This window comes from Equus caballus, chromosome 20 (genome assembly GCF_041296265.1).
Source record: "Equus caballus isolate H_3958 breed thoroughbred chromosome 20, TB-T2T, whole genome shotgun sequence".
Taxonomy (NCBI): domain Eukaryota; kingdom Metazoa; phylum Chordata; class Mammalia; order Perissodactyla; family Equidae; genus Equus; species Equus caballus.
The window spans coordinates 42,746,741-42,762,318 of record NC_091703.1 but is presented as its reverse complement, the minus strand read 5'-3'; the positions used below and the strand labels follow the sequence as shown (position 1 = coordinate 42,762,318).

Genomic DNA, 15,578 nt, shown 5'->3' with positions numbered 1-15,578 from the left:
TATCCTCTGGCAGACCCGTTTCCAGCAGCACTCAGTCACTCACTTAATTCTTTTTGGGGTCTGGGGTTACCTAGTTTAAAGGTTTCATCCAAAGAGGAGGGAAGGGTTGAAATAGGCCAGTAGGAGAGACACTGAGATAATTATAAGGCATGGCTCCTGAAGCAAGGGCCTCCAGGGGAGTAGAGGATGGAAGGCTTGCACAGCTTTCTGCCCAGTCTGTTGTGCCCAGGCATGTTTGGATAGATGGGAGATATCAACAGGGCACAGGTTTACCCATCCATCTTGAAGGAGGGATGACCTGGAGAAGTCATTAGAGTGAACCCTGGGTAAGGAAATGAGGCTGATCATTGGAACGGTGTTCAACCAATATTGAAGGAAATCTGGCCAACTCTCCTTTCCATACCAACCAACAACTGAGGATACCACTCTGGCCAGAGACAAGAAATAATGGACACCCAACACTTGGGTGCTCGGTGGAGCAGAAAGGGTTAAGTCTTTGGCTTACCACTGGGAGAGCCTCGTTCAATGGTGCTCAGCTTGAGAAGGAACACTGGCCCTAGTTATTGATGCCACATAGCTTCTAGATAGACTAAGCCCAACTCTCTGCACATAGGCTTCCTGAAAAGGTAAAACCATCCTTGACCACTGGTTCCTAAACAGGCTTTCAGATACTCTGGATGGGTTCAATAGAGAGACCATAGCTTACTCACCATACTGCTGCCCAGCCATATTCTCCTCACACTTATATATCTTAAACTTTTAGACATAAATAAGATTCTGCCTTTATCTCTATTGAATATTATATCACAGGTCTGGGGTCAAGATTTTTTTTTTAAAGATTGACCCTGAGCTAATATCGGTTGCCAATCTTCCTTTTTAATTCCCCTTCTCCCCAAAGCCCCCAGTACACAGTTGTATAGTCTAGTTGTAGGTCCTTCTAGTTCTGCTATGTGGGATGCTGCCTCACCATGGCTTGATGAGTCATGCTAGGTCTGAGCCCAGGATCTGAACCGGCAAACCCCTGGGCCACTGAAGTAGAGCGCGCGAACTTAACCACTCAGCCATGGGGCCGGCCCCAAGATTTTTTTAAATTGTGGTAAAATATACGTGACATAAAATTGATCATTTTAGCCATTTTTACGTGTACAGTTCAATGCATTAAATACATTCACATTGTTTTGCAACCATCACTACATCCATCTCCAGAACTTTATTCATCTTGCAAAACAGAAACTCTGTACTCATTAGACAATAATTCCCCACATCCTCCTCCCCTCAGCTCCTGGCAACCACCATTCTACTCTCTGTCTCTGTGAATTTACTATTCTAACTATTTCATAAGAATGGAATCATACAGTATTTCTCCTTTTGTGACTGGCTTATTTTACTTGGCATAATGTACTTGAGATTCAAACATGACATAGCATGTGTCAGAATTTCCTTTCTTTTTAAGGCTGAAAAATATTCCATTGCATGTATATACCACATTTGGTTTATCCATTCATCTGTTGATGAACACTTGGGTTGCGTCCTCCTTTTGGCTATTATGAATAATGGTATTACAAACGTAGGTATACAAATATCTGTTTATAACCCTGCGTTCAATTTTCTTGTGTAGATACCCACAGGAGGTCAAGATATTTTTGAGTCTTGATTCTTGCTGTTTCTCCTAGATTTGAGTCATTAACAGAATGATCAGAATGTCTCCATGGTCTTTACCGACACCATTGCTAAAAATATTGACCACAACAAAGATGTAGACAGACCAGATGACACAGCTACCTCTTCTGGGAATGCCAAAGAAGTAGTCATCAACCCTCTCAGGCGACACTCCTTCAACCAGCTCTGACTCCACAAACCCACGCTCTTATCTTGCCCTCTTTTCTATAAAGACACCACAGGAGACTTTCCCTAAAGCCTTATGGAACTCAAGATATGCCAAATCTACGGCATTTCCTTGAACCAAGCTCTAGCACTTTATCAAAAAAGATAACTGTTGCATAACCTATTCCTAGTGAACCCAGTGTAACTTCTGGAGAACACTGCTTTATTTCCTAAGCCCTAATAATCTAGCTAATAGTCTAATCTGATCTGGCCTCTCATGGAAGTCATGATACATTTTAATTGTCATTCTAGGGCTTTTACTGGCTCCATTTTATCTTTCTTCATAAACTTTGTGACAGATTTTCTAATAGACCCAGGAGAGCCTCAAATAACACACTATCCGAGGTTGCCTCGTGTTATGGGTTATCTTTTCTGTGTTTACATCTTAGCTCTCCACAGCAATACTGAAGGCTCCTTGAAGGCAGGGACATGTCTCCTGTTCCTTTGACGCCCTCTTCCCCATTTCTACAGCTAATAAAATGCCTTGTGCTTAGTGGGTGCTCAATAAATATTTCTTGGTCAATTGGGAAATGACCTGTGTTCACAGAAAAGGAGGAAAGAAATAATGATTGAAATCTCTGACTCCTAGCAGTTGGCAAGCAATCAGAAACCTTTGTAGGGAACAACAAAGGGACAGTCCTGAGGCTGGGGGCAGGAGAAGTGGCCAGTGGGCTAATGCATGGTGGTGAAGACCTGAAATAGGCTGGTGGCTGAGGAAAACGAGAGGAAGAGAGGCTTTGGGTCTTCCACGGGACTCGACAACCAGTGGCCAACAGCATGAGGCCTGATCATGAGGCTTAGTAAAGCACTAATTCTGCAGGCAGATAGGGGTGGACTCCCCTGGGGGTCCCCTACCCATTTTCAAGTTTGGGATGATGATGTAAAATACAGACCAAGTCCCCTTTGTTTCATCAGCCTCTGAAATGCAGCTACAGCTGGTGGGCAAGACGGCCTTGTTCAGGGCATAAAGCATGGCAAGAAGACTTCCAGAGGCCATGGTGAGGCTGGTTGACTGCATGATGGGGTTCGAGGGAGGGCTGGTCAGCGTCTGAGGAGCTGTGAACTCTCTTCCTGCCTTCATCTACCCAACTTCTTCTTGCTCTCCAGTCTCCCTCCTTGTCATCTTTGCCCTGCAGCTCCTGAGCCAGCCTTTGCCAGGGGGAAGCAGGTGTAAGGACAGGGCTGGCCTACAGCTGGCACCCCCTGTTAGTCTTACACCAGCTGTGTGACCCCCTGACTGCTCTGATGGGTCGGTGCCATGCCATACGTGTCATTAAATATTTTTAATGTCTCTCCCCTAAGTATGAGGAGTGAGGTGCAGTGGCCTCAGCAAGAGGGAAGAAGGAGACACAGGCCTTCCAAACAGGAAGTACCGTCCCCACAGAGAAGGGCCTGGGCCCCGGGGGAACGCTGCATATTTGCCCTTTTAAGGGGAGGCCTGTTTGACAGCTCCTCAGTGTGTTTACGTTTCTGAGGACACCCTCCTCCCCATGATCCCCTGTTAGGGCCCCATCTGAACATCCAAGACTAAAACCACAGGCTCTCAGCTAGGAATCTTCTAGCTTCACGGTAGAGATCAGAAAACTGAGGTGGCAAAGAGGAAAGGTCTTATCTGAGACCACACAGCTAGGGATAGAGCTGGGATTAAAACCCAGGACTGCAGCGCCACTACCCCACCGAGCTGGTCTTCCCACTTCAATGGCCCTTTTACCCCTCTTGCTCCAGCCCAGCCAAGAGCCTCCCTCCATTAGAGAAGGCCAATCTCTACAGCTTAGTTTAGAAACAGCTCCAGTCTCAGAGGTCCCCTCTAGACCAGGAGAGGGTTACAGAGATCCCAAAGGCCCCCTCCTTCTCCTCCATCAGAGAGAGGCTTCCACCTCCCACCATCCCAATTTCTCACCCACCCCTGTTCTAACCCCCTTCACCCCAGCAGAATCTTCCAAGTCAGACGGACTGGGATTTGACTCCAGCTTTGCCTTCCCGGCTGGGTGATCCTGAATGTGTTGTACGAGGTCTTAACCTCTCAGAGCCCCAGGTTCCTCATCTGTGACACCAAGATAATGACAGCATCTTCTTCAGCGGATTTTGGTGAAGAGGGAATGAAATAATATAAGATGCCTGGAGCACACTGGGCACTCACTAAAGGCAGCCAGCACTGCTGCTGGGCCTTCATCGTCATTATCACCAGCAAGGTGAGACCTGCCTGTCCAGAACCTGCAACCACGAGCCCTGCTCCAGGCACGGATGGGGCCACAAAGCTTGGCATGGTAGAGATTAGCCCAGCCAGACTGAAGAAGCTGCCCAGCTTTGCCTTCAGTCATTGGGAAGTCTGGATCAGAGGAGCTGGGCTTTTCCTTGGACTCCGAGCCATCTCTAGTTGGGAGGGTGAACCCTCATCTCTGACCCTGGGCCGGGAGTGGGAAAGATGGAGGTGGCCAGAGCAATTCATTTCTGCAAAATGCCTTTGGAAAGAAGAGCAATGGAGGTTCCCACCTCAAAGTAGAATTGAGAAGCAACATGGAAAAATGGGAAGGATTGGCAGAGCCAAACCCAGCGGACTTGAACTTAGGCCAGAGGAATATAACCTGCCCCACACACACACCTTTCTATGGAAACTTCCCAACACCAACAGCTCCATGCCTTCCACATCCTGTCTCCTTGCCCCCACCCCTTCTCCCTGTGGGGACAAGGGCCAAGGACTGTCAGTCCCTAAACACAGAGTGACTGGCCCAGGACACCAAACCATCAGGTCACCACCAATTAGCCCTCTTGTGCCAATAAAGCTCCCCAAAGGGGTCTCCTCCAGTCCTCCACCTCCTGCCAGACCTCACCTTCTTAATGTCACATCCTTTCAGATGTCAAGAAAATAGATTTCCTTAGTTCAGGAGACCAAGGCTGGTCCCAGCTCCATCACTAGCCAGCTGTGGCCCAGGTGGCCACAGTGTAGCCTCTCTGGGCCTCATTACCTCTCTGCGCAATGGCAGAAGACCTCCTAGGTCTGAAGCCCTCCAAGGGCCCCAGCAGTCCTGACCTTCCATGCTGTCTGCTCAATCCCATGCCCAAAGATTTCCCGGGGGGCTGTCCTCTGCCTGCACTGAGCACTGCTCCCACATTCCCCTCCAAGCCAAGAAGCACTTCCTAGTATTTGAGTTCAATATCCCATTTGGTCTATAAACATGAAAATCCTAACACTTACCCCCAAACCCTGGCCCCTAGCCCCTCTACACATCAGTTTTTGCATTAATTAGGACTTCAAAAGCTCCATATCATTAGTGCTTATTCCTAAGTCTTAAGTAAAGGCAGAATATTATTAATACTTGAAACTCTATGTGCCAGACACTGGGCTATATCTACATTTCATTTCCATAACAACTCTCTGAGACAGGTGGCATCCTTTTAAAGAAGTTATTAAAAACAATAAACTGTGATTCAGAGAGGTTAAACAACTTCCTAAGGACACACAACTAGTTAGTGGCATAGCTAGGATTCAAACCCATGCCTGTCTGGCTCTAAAGCTGTAAACCACTAAGCCAGAGGGCTCATGTCCAAGGAGTACCCTACGCTATGCCCTGCTCAGAGCTTTCTCAAGTGTTCTATAGATTCAGACTCAATAATTCATGACTGAGCATTTCCTGTGAGCTGGGCCAAGTGTTTTCACAGCTCTGCAGTCTCATTTCAGCTTCACAACGACCTTGCGAGGTGATTACTATTATCACCCCCCCGCCCCTTACAGATTTTGATGTTGAGGCTTCAGTGGCTGTCCCATGGCTTGTGAGTGACACCCCGCTGCTAGGAGACAGAGCTGGAACTCACAGCCAGATGTTCCGACCCCAGGTCTAGTGCTCTTGTCACAGAAACAAAGCTCATTGATAAACACGTCCTTTAGCTCTTGGAGCCAGTGCTGTGGCTTTGGGGTATTCAGATCGCCTGGTCCCATCTTCCACCCCCACCTCCAGACATGAGGTCACAGGGCAAGGATGTGCTATTGTGTCTCTCCTTGGCCGCTCCCAAAGTGCATCCTGGGAGCCAGGCCGTGTGCTGACAGCCTTCTGTTTACCTCGTTTACTGCCCCCCACCGTCCAATAGCATCACTATCCCAACTTGTTGATGATGACCTTAAGACTCTCGAGGGTCAGGCAACTAGCTCAAGGACCACATCCTATAGGCGACAGGGCTGGATTTTGAAGACAAGTCATGTTGCACTCAAACATGCATGCTTTTATCCAGCTTCTAGCCCATGGGCCAGACACTGGCCTAGGTGATGAGGACACAGGAGCAAACACGGCATGGTCCCTTTCCTTGCGGAGGTCCCCTTCTAGCCGGGGAGCCAGGGGAGTTGAGACAGTGGCAACACAGAAGGGTTAGAGAGACAGGTACTTTGGCAGCCCTGAGAAGGGGGACCTGGTCAAGCCTGGTGAGGGTAGAGAAAGTCAGGGAAGGCTTCCAGGAGAAGGTGACATTGAGCCAGTCTTGAAAGAGAGGGAATTAAGGAAGGGGGCAAGAGGTAGGAAAAGGCTTTCCAAGCAAAGGGGAACAGCATCAGCAAAGGTGTGGAGAGAGAAACAGCATGGTGTGCGTGAGGCCAGAGGCCCCACCAGTGACCTATTAATTTGTGGCTAAATTAACAGGCAAAGGGAACGGACAGGGTATACAAGTACCTTGGTTTGACGGCAGAGCTCAGGCATCCTGGGGAGCCTGCTCCTTTGCTCTCCTCTCCCCCCAGGTCCCCTGAGGCCTGGGTCTGGGAATGAGGCCTGGAACAGAAGGAATGTAAACAATTTCCTGCTCCACAGGCTGGAGATTTCTCCCTATACACTGATCCTTCATGCGCCACTGGGGGTCACCTAGGAAGTGGCCCCAGGCCCAGCTTCCCCACAGAGGAGGAATCTATGCTTTTCCATCCCAGGCTGACCTACCCAGGAATCTGCTCACCCACCTCCCCTCTGCCCATCGACACCACACCTGCTCCCACTTCGAGCCTCTGAAGACCATCCCCTCATGCTCTGTGGGCAGCAGACAGGCCTGGGGTCCCTCATAATCCTATCTACACCCGCTTCTACCCTGAAGCTGCCTGAATTACCAACCCTACCCCACAAACTCAGTTGGGTTCTGTTCAACTGCCATCAACTCTATGTGACTACAGACAAGTGACTTAGCCTGAGTCTCAGTTTCCTCATCTGTAAAATGAGGAAATAATAGTACATACTTCATACGATTGTCACAAGGATTGAATTAGTTAATATTGGTAAAGCACTCAGAACAGTGCCTAGTAAGAGTTAACACCATGCAGAGCCATATAGATAAGCTACTGTTATAATGATGAAGATACACGAATGTTGACTGTATGTATTACAGAAAGTTCTCTCTACATATGAATGAATCTGACATATTATTACAGCGGTTGGCAAATATCACAGGGGCCAAATCCAGCCCACAGCCTGTTTCTGTAAATACAGTCTTATTGGAACACAGCAGTGCCCACTTCTTCGAGTATTATCTATGGCTGCTTTCATATAACAGAGTCCGCACGGCCCACAAAGCCAGAAATGTTTGCTACCTGGCCCTTTCCAGAAAGCTTGCCTATCACTGTGTTACTAGGTTGAATCATATGTAAATGACAGTATTCAATTATGTTTAATCCACAAAATCATCAATTTCATATGGTTCAACTTAGTAGAGCATACCGGCTCATCGCGTGTCCTGTCTTACTCATTAAAATGGGAGGGCTGTGCTCCAATTCAGCTTTTCTAATCACAATAAAGTTATAATTATCATTTTTTGAGCACCTATCATGTTCAAGGTTTATCTCAAATTTCCCCACACCCCTCCTAGGTAAATACGATTCCCACCGCCCCCTTGCACAGACGAGGAAATCTGAGGCTCAGAAGGATGTGACGTGTGAGCCTAGGATTCAAATCAGGTCTCCAGACCCCACATCTGCCATGCTGTCCCCACTCACTGCTGGTCTACGAGGTTGCTGGGCGTGAGCTCCATCTCTGATCAGGACGAGACATGGAGAGCACAGAGACCTCCCACCTCCCCACTTCTCTGCGGGTTTATCTCCCAGAGAGCACCCAGGCCACGTGGTTGATGGGACCCAGCGCTGTGACTTCCCTGTCAGCCTCAGGACAGGGCTCCGAACAATCTGTCATGTAGTGTGAGCCTCAGGCGGGCCGGGGAGGGGGCGGGAGCACGTTCAGAAATAAGCAAGTTCTCTTTCCAGGACTGGGGAAGCTATTTTTAGCAGCCGCCTAAATTATGGTTTCCCCCTCTGCTCTGGGAAAGATGGAGAAAGCAAAAGTAAATGTTCTCAGTCCCAGAGTCCCCTCAGCGCAGGCTGGGGGGTGGGAGACGCAGAGAGAGGAGAAGGGGAAGGAAAGAAAGGGGCGTCTTGCTGGGAAAGTGAAACTGAAAATTCCCCAAAGTGACATTTCTCTGAAATGGGGGTGAATGTGGAAGTTGTGGATTTTCCAATTGGTTTTCTCATTTGGGAAATGATAAAAAGAATATAGGCTTCTTTGTCTCACTAGGGCAGAAAACAAGCAGATAATAGCTCTCCAAGGCCAGGGTCAAGCATTCATTCATTCGTTCATCCATCTGTCCACCCCCTGAGTAGCTGCCATGTACAAAGCAATTTTCTGGGTGTTTGAGATGAACCTAACATCAAATCCTGTCCTCCCCGGGTTTACAGACTTCCTGGGGAGGCATGTGCCTCAACACACACAACCAATCAGGGGACAGGGAGGGGAGGAGGTGCGGCTCCAGGCCCTGGGACTGCAGGAAGGGAAGAGCACCTTCTGGCTGGGGTGATCTGGAACGTTTACCAGAGGAAGCAACCTTGAAGCTGTGTCTCAGAGGAAGCAAGGATGTTGGCACATGCCAGCGTCGGTCCAAGAAAGCACTGACAACCAAGATGTGACAGACTGAAGACCTGGTATCAAGAAAAGCCCGATGTGAGTGAGAGGCAAAGGGAAGTAGTTTTACCAGGCTGGAGTGTAAGGCTCAAAGAGGTACAATGGGAAACAAGATTGGGATCAGATAAATGAAGGCCTTGAATCCCAGGCAAGGAGGAGGAAGCCACTGAAGGATGGACGGTTGGTTGGCTTTTGGCTAATTAGTTGGTTGGAGAGTTTGTGAGATCTGATCAGAGCTGGAATTTGGAGGGACAATTCTGGTGGCACCGTATGGGGTGGATTACAGGAGAGAGAGAGAAGAGGGAAGAGTGAGGAGGCAGCTCTGTCTGTCTGAGCAAGAGTTAATGAGGCCCTGAATTGCCAAGGATGCAGAGAAAGAAAGGGATGGATGCCAGAGATGTCCCAGAGGGGTGTGCGTGCCAGCACATGCGTGAGCGGATGAGGAGGCTTTGGCAAGACGTGTCCCGGGCACGGAAAACAAGGACTCGGGCTGAGAATGAGAGGGAGTGGTGGGGAGTTCTTTGGGCAACAGCTGTGAAGTAAAAGAGGAGAAGGAATTTCAACACCCAAGTCTCTGCTCCCCATCAGAGCCAGAGCTCTGGGGCTCCTGGCCAAGGGGAAATCACCCTACTGTGACAGTGGGGTGCCTCACCCCCTCCTGCTGCCGGGAAGCCAAGCCCTTCCCCCAGTTCACACAGATGGGGCTGGGGATGGGGGGGGTGGGGTGCAGCCTACAGCTTCCTCCTGTGCACTCCTGCTGGGTCTCCCACCAGAGCACCCTAGCATACTGAGAACTCACACCATTCTAGGCACCCCTAGGCTGGGAGCAGCTCCCTACTGACCACTCCTCCTGGTCCTCTTCTCCTGGGGTCCCAGGACAACAGCATTCTGTCACTTATGAGGGCAGGACCCCAAGGCCCTGTTAGGGCAAGCTGGCCCTGGAACCCCAGCTGGGCCTACTCACATGGTCATTCTCTGGACCCTGAGCAGAGTCTTCCCCAGACATGGGCCCTCCCTACAGTCCTGCTAGGTCCTCTCAGTGTCCTGCATTCACACCAGAAAAGGCCCTGCATGTGCCTCAGGGCCTGGATGGACATAAATCCTGGACAGCAGGCACATTCCATCTCTCCAGGGCGGAGAATGGGGGGGCAGAGGCTGGGGGCGGAGGGAAGGGAGCTGAGCTGACTCCTGGGAGGCAAATGTGATTGAAAACGCAGACCCAGGGTGACCTCTCACTCTTGTTCATATAATTCCACCCATTCACTCATTTATTCTAACAAATATTTGTTGAGCACCTAAGTACTGTGCTGAGAGCTGGAAAAATGCAGTGGTAAACAAGAGTTCAGTTCGGTGGGGAAGGAGGATAATTAAGCAAATAAACATAAGAAAGCGTAGATCTGGTCATGATTGGGGAAGTATGATATTTGAGTCTGAGGAATATTTGTGGAACTCCCTACCAATGGGGGTTCCATTCTACCCTGAATACTCTGCTCATACACAAGGTTTAGACGGGGCATACCATAGTGGGATGAACGCTGGGAGATAATCAGAGATGCTATCAAAGATTCAGGGCCAGATGTCTATCCCAGTAAATGCTGTAAATATAAAATGCTGAAAACACCCAAAATACTAAAACATATGGATTGCTTAATAGGGATTAGACAGACAGACAGACAGACACATATCTGCTCACACACACATACGACAGCCTGAAGTAATTATCTGTGGGTTACTGGAGTTTAGGGTTTTTTTTCTGGATTTTTCCAAATTTCCTACTATAAGCATTTATTATTTCATCAGAAAAGATAATGTTATTTTTAAAAGAAGAAGATAAACCCTAGCCTAAAAATGGGGAGACGTAGGATAGAGCCCCATCTCTGCCCTAGCAGGCTACCTGGACGAGAGAGGAATGACTTTGGACAAGAGAGCTTAATTTCTTCTAGCCTTGTCTGTAAATGAGCAGGTCAAACCACATGCTCACCAGAGTTTCTTCCACCCCTGACACTAGGCTCTGTGCCACAGAATACACGAGGTGCTGAATGATGCCGGTTGAATGGAATCATATCCCCTGAGCTCCCATTAGTTCCTCATCCATTCATTTGCTCATTCATTCAGCCAGCGTGGTTCTAGCACTCTCTCCATGCCTGGCGCTGCTCCTGGTGCTGCCATACAGGGACAAACTAAACAGACATAGCTCCTGCCCTCAGAGAGCAACAGTCTCCCAACTCGGGGGTCCCCGTCCCCTGCTCCTTTGCTTTGATCCCCAAGGGCCCATCCTGTTAATGATTTTTGCCACCTTTTTTCCAAAATGCCTTGGGTACATTTGTCTCATTTCCAAAGCTCCAGACCTAGGCCAGCCCCAGAGGATCTCGTGCTGAGACCAGTACTGACCTCTCATTTCTCCCCTTCTCCAGCATCCTGCAAGCAGCTCTTAGAATAATGTTTCTAGGAGCACCGGACTCTGCATGCCTCAGTTCAGCATCCCTCAGGGTTTCTGGTCCAAACTGAAAGCCTCTTGCTTCACTTTTTAGGTTTGGCCATTTGGTGAGGCTCACAAACTCCATACAAAGCAAGCCTTGAAGTCAGATCTACATGCTACTGGCCGGTGAGGACGTGGAAGAACTGGAGCTCTCCTCACTGCTGGCGGGAGTGTGAAATGGTGCAGCCATTACGGAAAACAGTGTGGCTATTTCTTAAAAAGTTAAACACTGGGCCCACCCGGTGGCATAGCAGTTAAGTTCACACCTTCTGCTTCGGCAGCCCGGGGTTCCCTAGTTCAGATGCTGGGCATGGACATAGGCATCACTTGTCAAGCCACACTATGGCAGGCATCCCACATATAAAGTGGAGGAAGATGGGCACAGATGTTAGCTCAGGGCCAGGCTTCCTTAGCAAAAAGGGGAGGATGGGCAATGGATATTAGCTCAGGGCTAATCTTCCTCAAAAAAAAAAGGTTAAACATACACCTCTGTATGATCCAGTGGTTCCACTCCTAGGTATTTACCCAAGAGAAGTGAAAGCATATGTCCAAACAAAGTCTTATCCACGAATGTCCATAGCAACTTTATTTGTAAGAGCTCCAAACTGGAAGCAACCCAATGCCCATCAACAGGTGAATCAATAAACAACTTGTAGAGTGTATCCACACGATAGAATACTACTCAGTGATAAAAAGGAAAGAACTATTGATACATGCCACACGTGGCTGGAGCTCAAAATAATTACGCAAAGTGAAAGAAACCAGAGGGAAAAAGGGTACATACATATTGTATGATTCCACTGATCCAAAATTTGAGAAAATGCAAACTAATCAATAGTGACTGAAACCAGGTGGGCAGTTGCCTAGGGAGGGGCACAGGGTGGGCAGGGAGGGGGTGGATTATGAAAGGCACAAGGGGACTTTGGGGGATGACGGGCATATTCGTGATCTTGATTGTGGTGATGGTTTCAGAGGTGCATACAGATGTTAAACTGTATCAAATTATGTACTTTAATTATGTAAAGTTTACTGTATGTCAATTATACCTCAATAAAGGTGTTAAAAACAAACAAAACAGGTCTCTTCATAGCCTCACAAGATGAAACCACCAAGGGCTCTGGCCACCCTCTAGAACATTACTAATAGTATAAACCACGAGACGGATTCTAGGGAAGACCCCAAAGTCCAGAGGTGGGGGGATGGGGAACGGGCAGGCCCCAGGCCCAAGCCTCAGCTGGTCTGGTCTCATCTTCCAGGAAGTGGAATGGGACACTGTAGAGAGCATACGCTTTCATATTAAACCTGTGGCTAAGTGACTTAGTATCTGGGAGCCTTATTTTCCTCATGGGCACAGGCATGACAAAGCCCACCTCCCAGGCCTACTGTGAACACCCAATGAAGAGCAGTCCTAAGCAGCCAGCACAGTACCAGGCACATCACAGGCCCTCAGGCTGAGTTTCCTCCCCTCTCCCAGCCCCAGGCTCCTCAGAGTGGTGGCTAAGGTTCGGGGCTCAGCCCACAAAAGCATGAGAGAAGCTGAGGGTCCCCAGGAGCCAAGTGAGGAGCGGGTGAGAACCAGTGAAGCAAAAACCTGGTCCCATGCGGGTCTCTGGGAGTAGGACTGAATTGACAGCAGCCCAGGGCCTCTGGGTGGGTAAAAATAGGGCTCTCACAGCATGGGTTACAGTCCTGGAATTTGTTAGAGGCAGACGAGATGGCAAAGGGGATTGAGAATGGTGGCCATGACGTGGAGTTTTCAGGACAAGGCATCAAGAGGGATGTGATTGAGTGGCGTGGGGTGGGGGAGGCACCTGACACTTGTACACTGGACAAGCAAGTGTAGGAGATGCTCAGAAACGACCAAAGAAGACAGAGGGGGAGGGAAGGAATTAACATATGTTAGCCTGTGAGAGGGTTTGGTGCAGGGGAGTATGTGTGGGGTGGTGTGTATGTGTATGTTTATAGCGTGTTGTGTGCAGTGTGTGTTTTTATGTGTGTATGTGGCATCGTATGCATGTGCAGGTGGTGTGTATACAGATGGTGTGTCTATGTATGTGTTCATCTCCAGGAAATAAATACACAGGATTCTACTGACTTTCAAGTCTCAGTAAAAAGAAGACCCAGCTAGCTACCCAAAGTATATGAGCAGAAGAAACAGTAATATCACTGAAAACCAGCCCCTATGCCAATTTCAAATGAGCCCACCCTTAGTTTATAAGGAGCTGCCCAAGCCCAATATTTAGGAAAGGTTACTGTGGGGAATGTAATGTCTTGTCTTCAGTTGTCCATGAACCACACTGTGGCCTGGGAGCAGAGACCTTTTCCAAAGATGCTTGCACCTGCCATGGACCAGAGACTGAGTACTCACATCATCATCTCAATGAATCTCAGAATGACCTAGTGAGGTCAGGATTTTCGACTGATGAGGACGTTGAGGTTCAAAACCAAGAAATGATACCACCTAGGGCTCTTTCCTGTAACACACCACCTCATTCCAACCCAATTTTGATTCAGCTCTGGGGTGTGTGTGTTCATGGGCACGTGTGCCTGTGTGTGTGTGTCCAGCAGGTGTCACTGGGCTTCCCTCAGGTGTATATTATAATGGGCACACACTCCTGCTGCCTCTGCTATTTGAAATTGTGGTGGTGTATTTTAGCTGCTTCCCCAACAAGCCTGAGATGGAGAAAAACAAAATGCTGACAATAACATATCCCCAAACTATTCCATGCTCCACACTTTACAAGATAGATATTCAATATGTTTCTAGAAAGAAGAATATTAACATTTACTAAGAGCTAGGCTGGGCTCAAATCTTCACATTTGTAATTTCACTTATCCCAACATCCTCAGAAGATGGTATTATGACCTGCATTTTTACATGTAGGGAAATTAAGACTTAGAGAAGGAGAGTAACTTGCCCAAGGTGGTCAAGTTAACAAAACATATGAACTTCAGAATGACTGATTCCAAAGCTCAGACCTAAACTTCCCACTGCATAGAGATGGCAGCATCATAGTAAACAGTCAGCACCCCTACAGCCATGGCAGCCTCCTGTGGTGCCCCATCCCTTCCCCATCACCCCATCCCAACTCTCAGGGAAGAACTCAGCACTAGTATGGAGAAAGCCTGTCCCCCAGCCAGAGACGGCAACTCAGTCCCATCATCTTACCGCACACAATGAGTCACAGAAAGGTCCAGGCTGTCCCATTTTCTGAGCCAGCCCCTTGGGCATGCGAGCTAGGCACGCTCAGAAGAGACCCCTGCTTGGTTTAAGGCTCTGCTGTCGCCATTCTGAAAGCTTTATGACTTTTGAACAAGGAGCCCTGCATTTCCATTTTGCACTGGGCCCCACACACCATGCAGCTGGTCCTGCCCATCTTCTACGGCAGCCAGCACAGGCCGTCTTTCCCAGGAAGAACGGCCCAGCCAGCCTCTCCCTGGGTGTTTCCAAAAATGTTACCCACAGTCCCTGAATGGGCAGGATGGAACAGAGACAAGTTACTTCAATCTGGGGTGGCTTCCTGCCTGAATGGCCTTGATAGGCAACTCAGTAACTGCTGGGCTGCCCCCCATCCTGGTCTTTCCTCCTTATCTCACCTCACCCCTCCACTCCAGGCTCCCTGGTTTCCCACCACGTGGTCCTACTCTCGCCTCCCTAAACGCGCCATTGCTCAAGGGACTGTAATTCCTCGAGGGCATGGACACTTCGGATTTTATCTCCAAGGCCCCACGGGGCTCTTTCTGCACACGCAGCAGGAACTCGGTAAGAGCGGATGGATTAAATAAATTGCAGTATTTCCTGAATTCTTGACCCTCTCAGCTACAAGACATATCATCACTGTGATGATATTACATTACTCATACACAAAGACTGTACGTCCTTCTGCAATTGGATAAATATTAAAGGCAGGAGAACGTGTCAGCTTTGCAATACAGTAAAGAATGCTCAGAATGCTTTGCTCATTCCACATTTGGGTTCACCAACGGTATCCCGCACTCTATCCCCATGCCCGCTGCTGCGTCCTCCTCCTCTCCACCCTCTGTGCAGATCAGACCCTCTCCAAGCTGCCTTCCTGACCACGCCCACCTGCCTGAATTCTTCCAGATAAACCCAGAGCACTTTTGTCTGCTCTGTTTATGGACACTTCATTATATATTACTTCGTGGCACTTCGTGTTATTTGATTTCTTGTTTAATTTATATTTTGTATACCAGTGAGCTCTTCCACCATCTAGACTCCGAGCCCCATGGGAACAGCTCCAACACCCTGCCCTGTAGGCGGCAGTCCTCCGCTGAATGAA

General features: G+C 48.7%; 1 protein-coding gene across 17 annotated transcripts in view; it reads right to left on the bottom strand.

Annotated features, from left to right (window-relative positions):
- The window catches only part of DAAM2 (dishevelled associated activator of morphogenesis 2), a 105,284-nt gene that overhangs the window by 44,211 nt on the left and 45,495 nt on the right, over positions 1-15,578 (bottom strand). For 5 of the 17 annotated variants that reach the window (XM_070245541.1, XM_070245533.1, XM_070245536.1 and 2 more), the window contains exon 2: positions 6,543-6,638. The exons of 9 other annotated variants lie outside the window; for them this stretch is intronic. The gene's annotated coding sequence lies outside the window, so the exon portion shown is untranslated. Of the gene's footprint in view, positions 1-6,542; positions 6,639-7,843; positions 8,029-15,578 lie in introns of those variants that run through there. 3 more of the 17 variants (XM_070245535.1, XM_070245538.1, XM_070245542.1) reach the window with 2 other exon arrangements.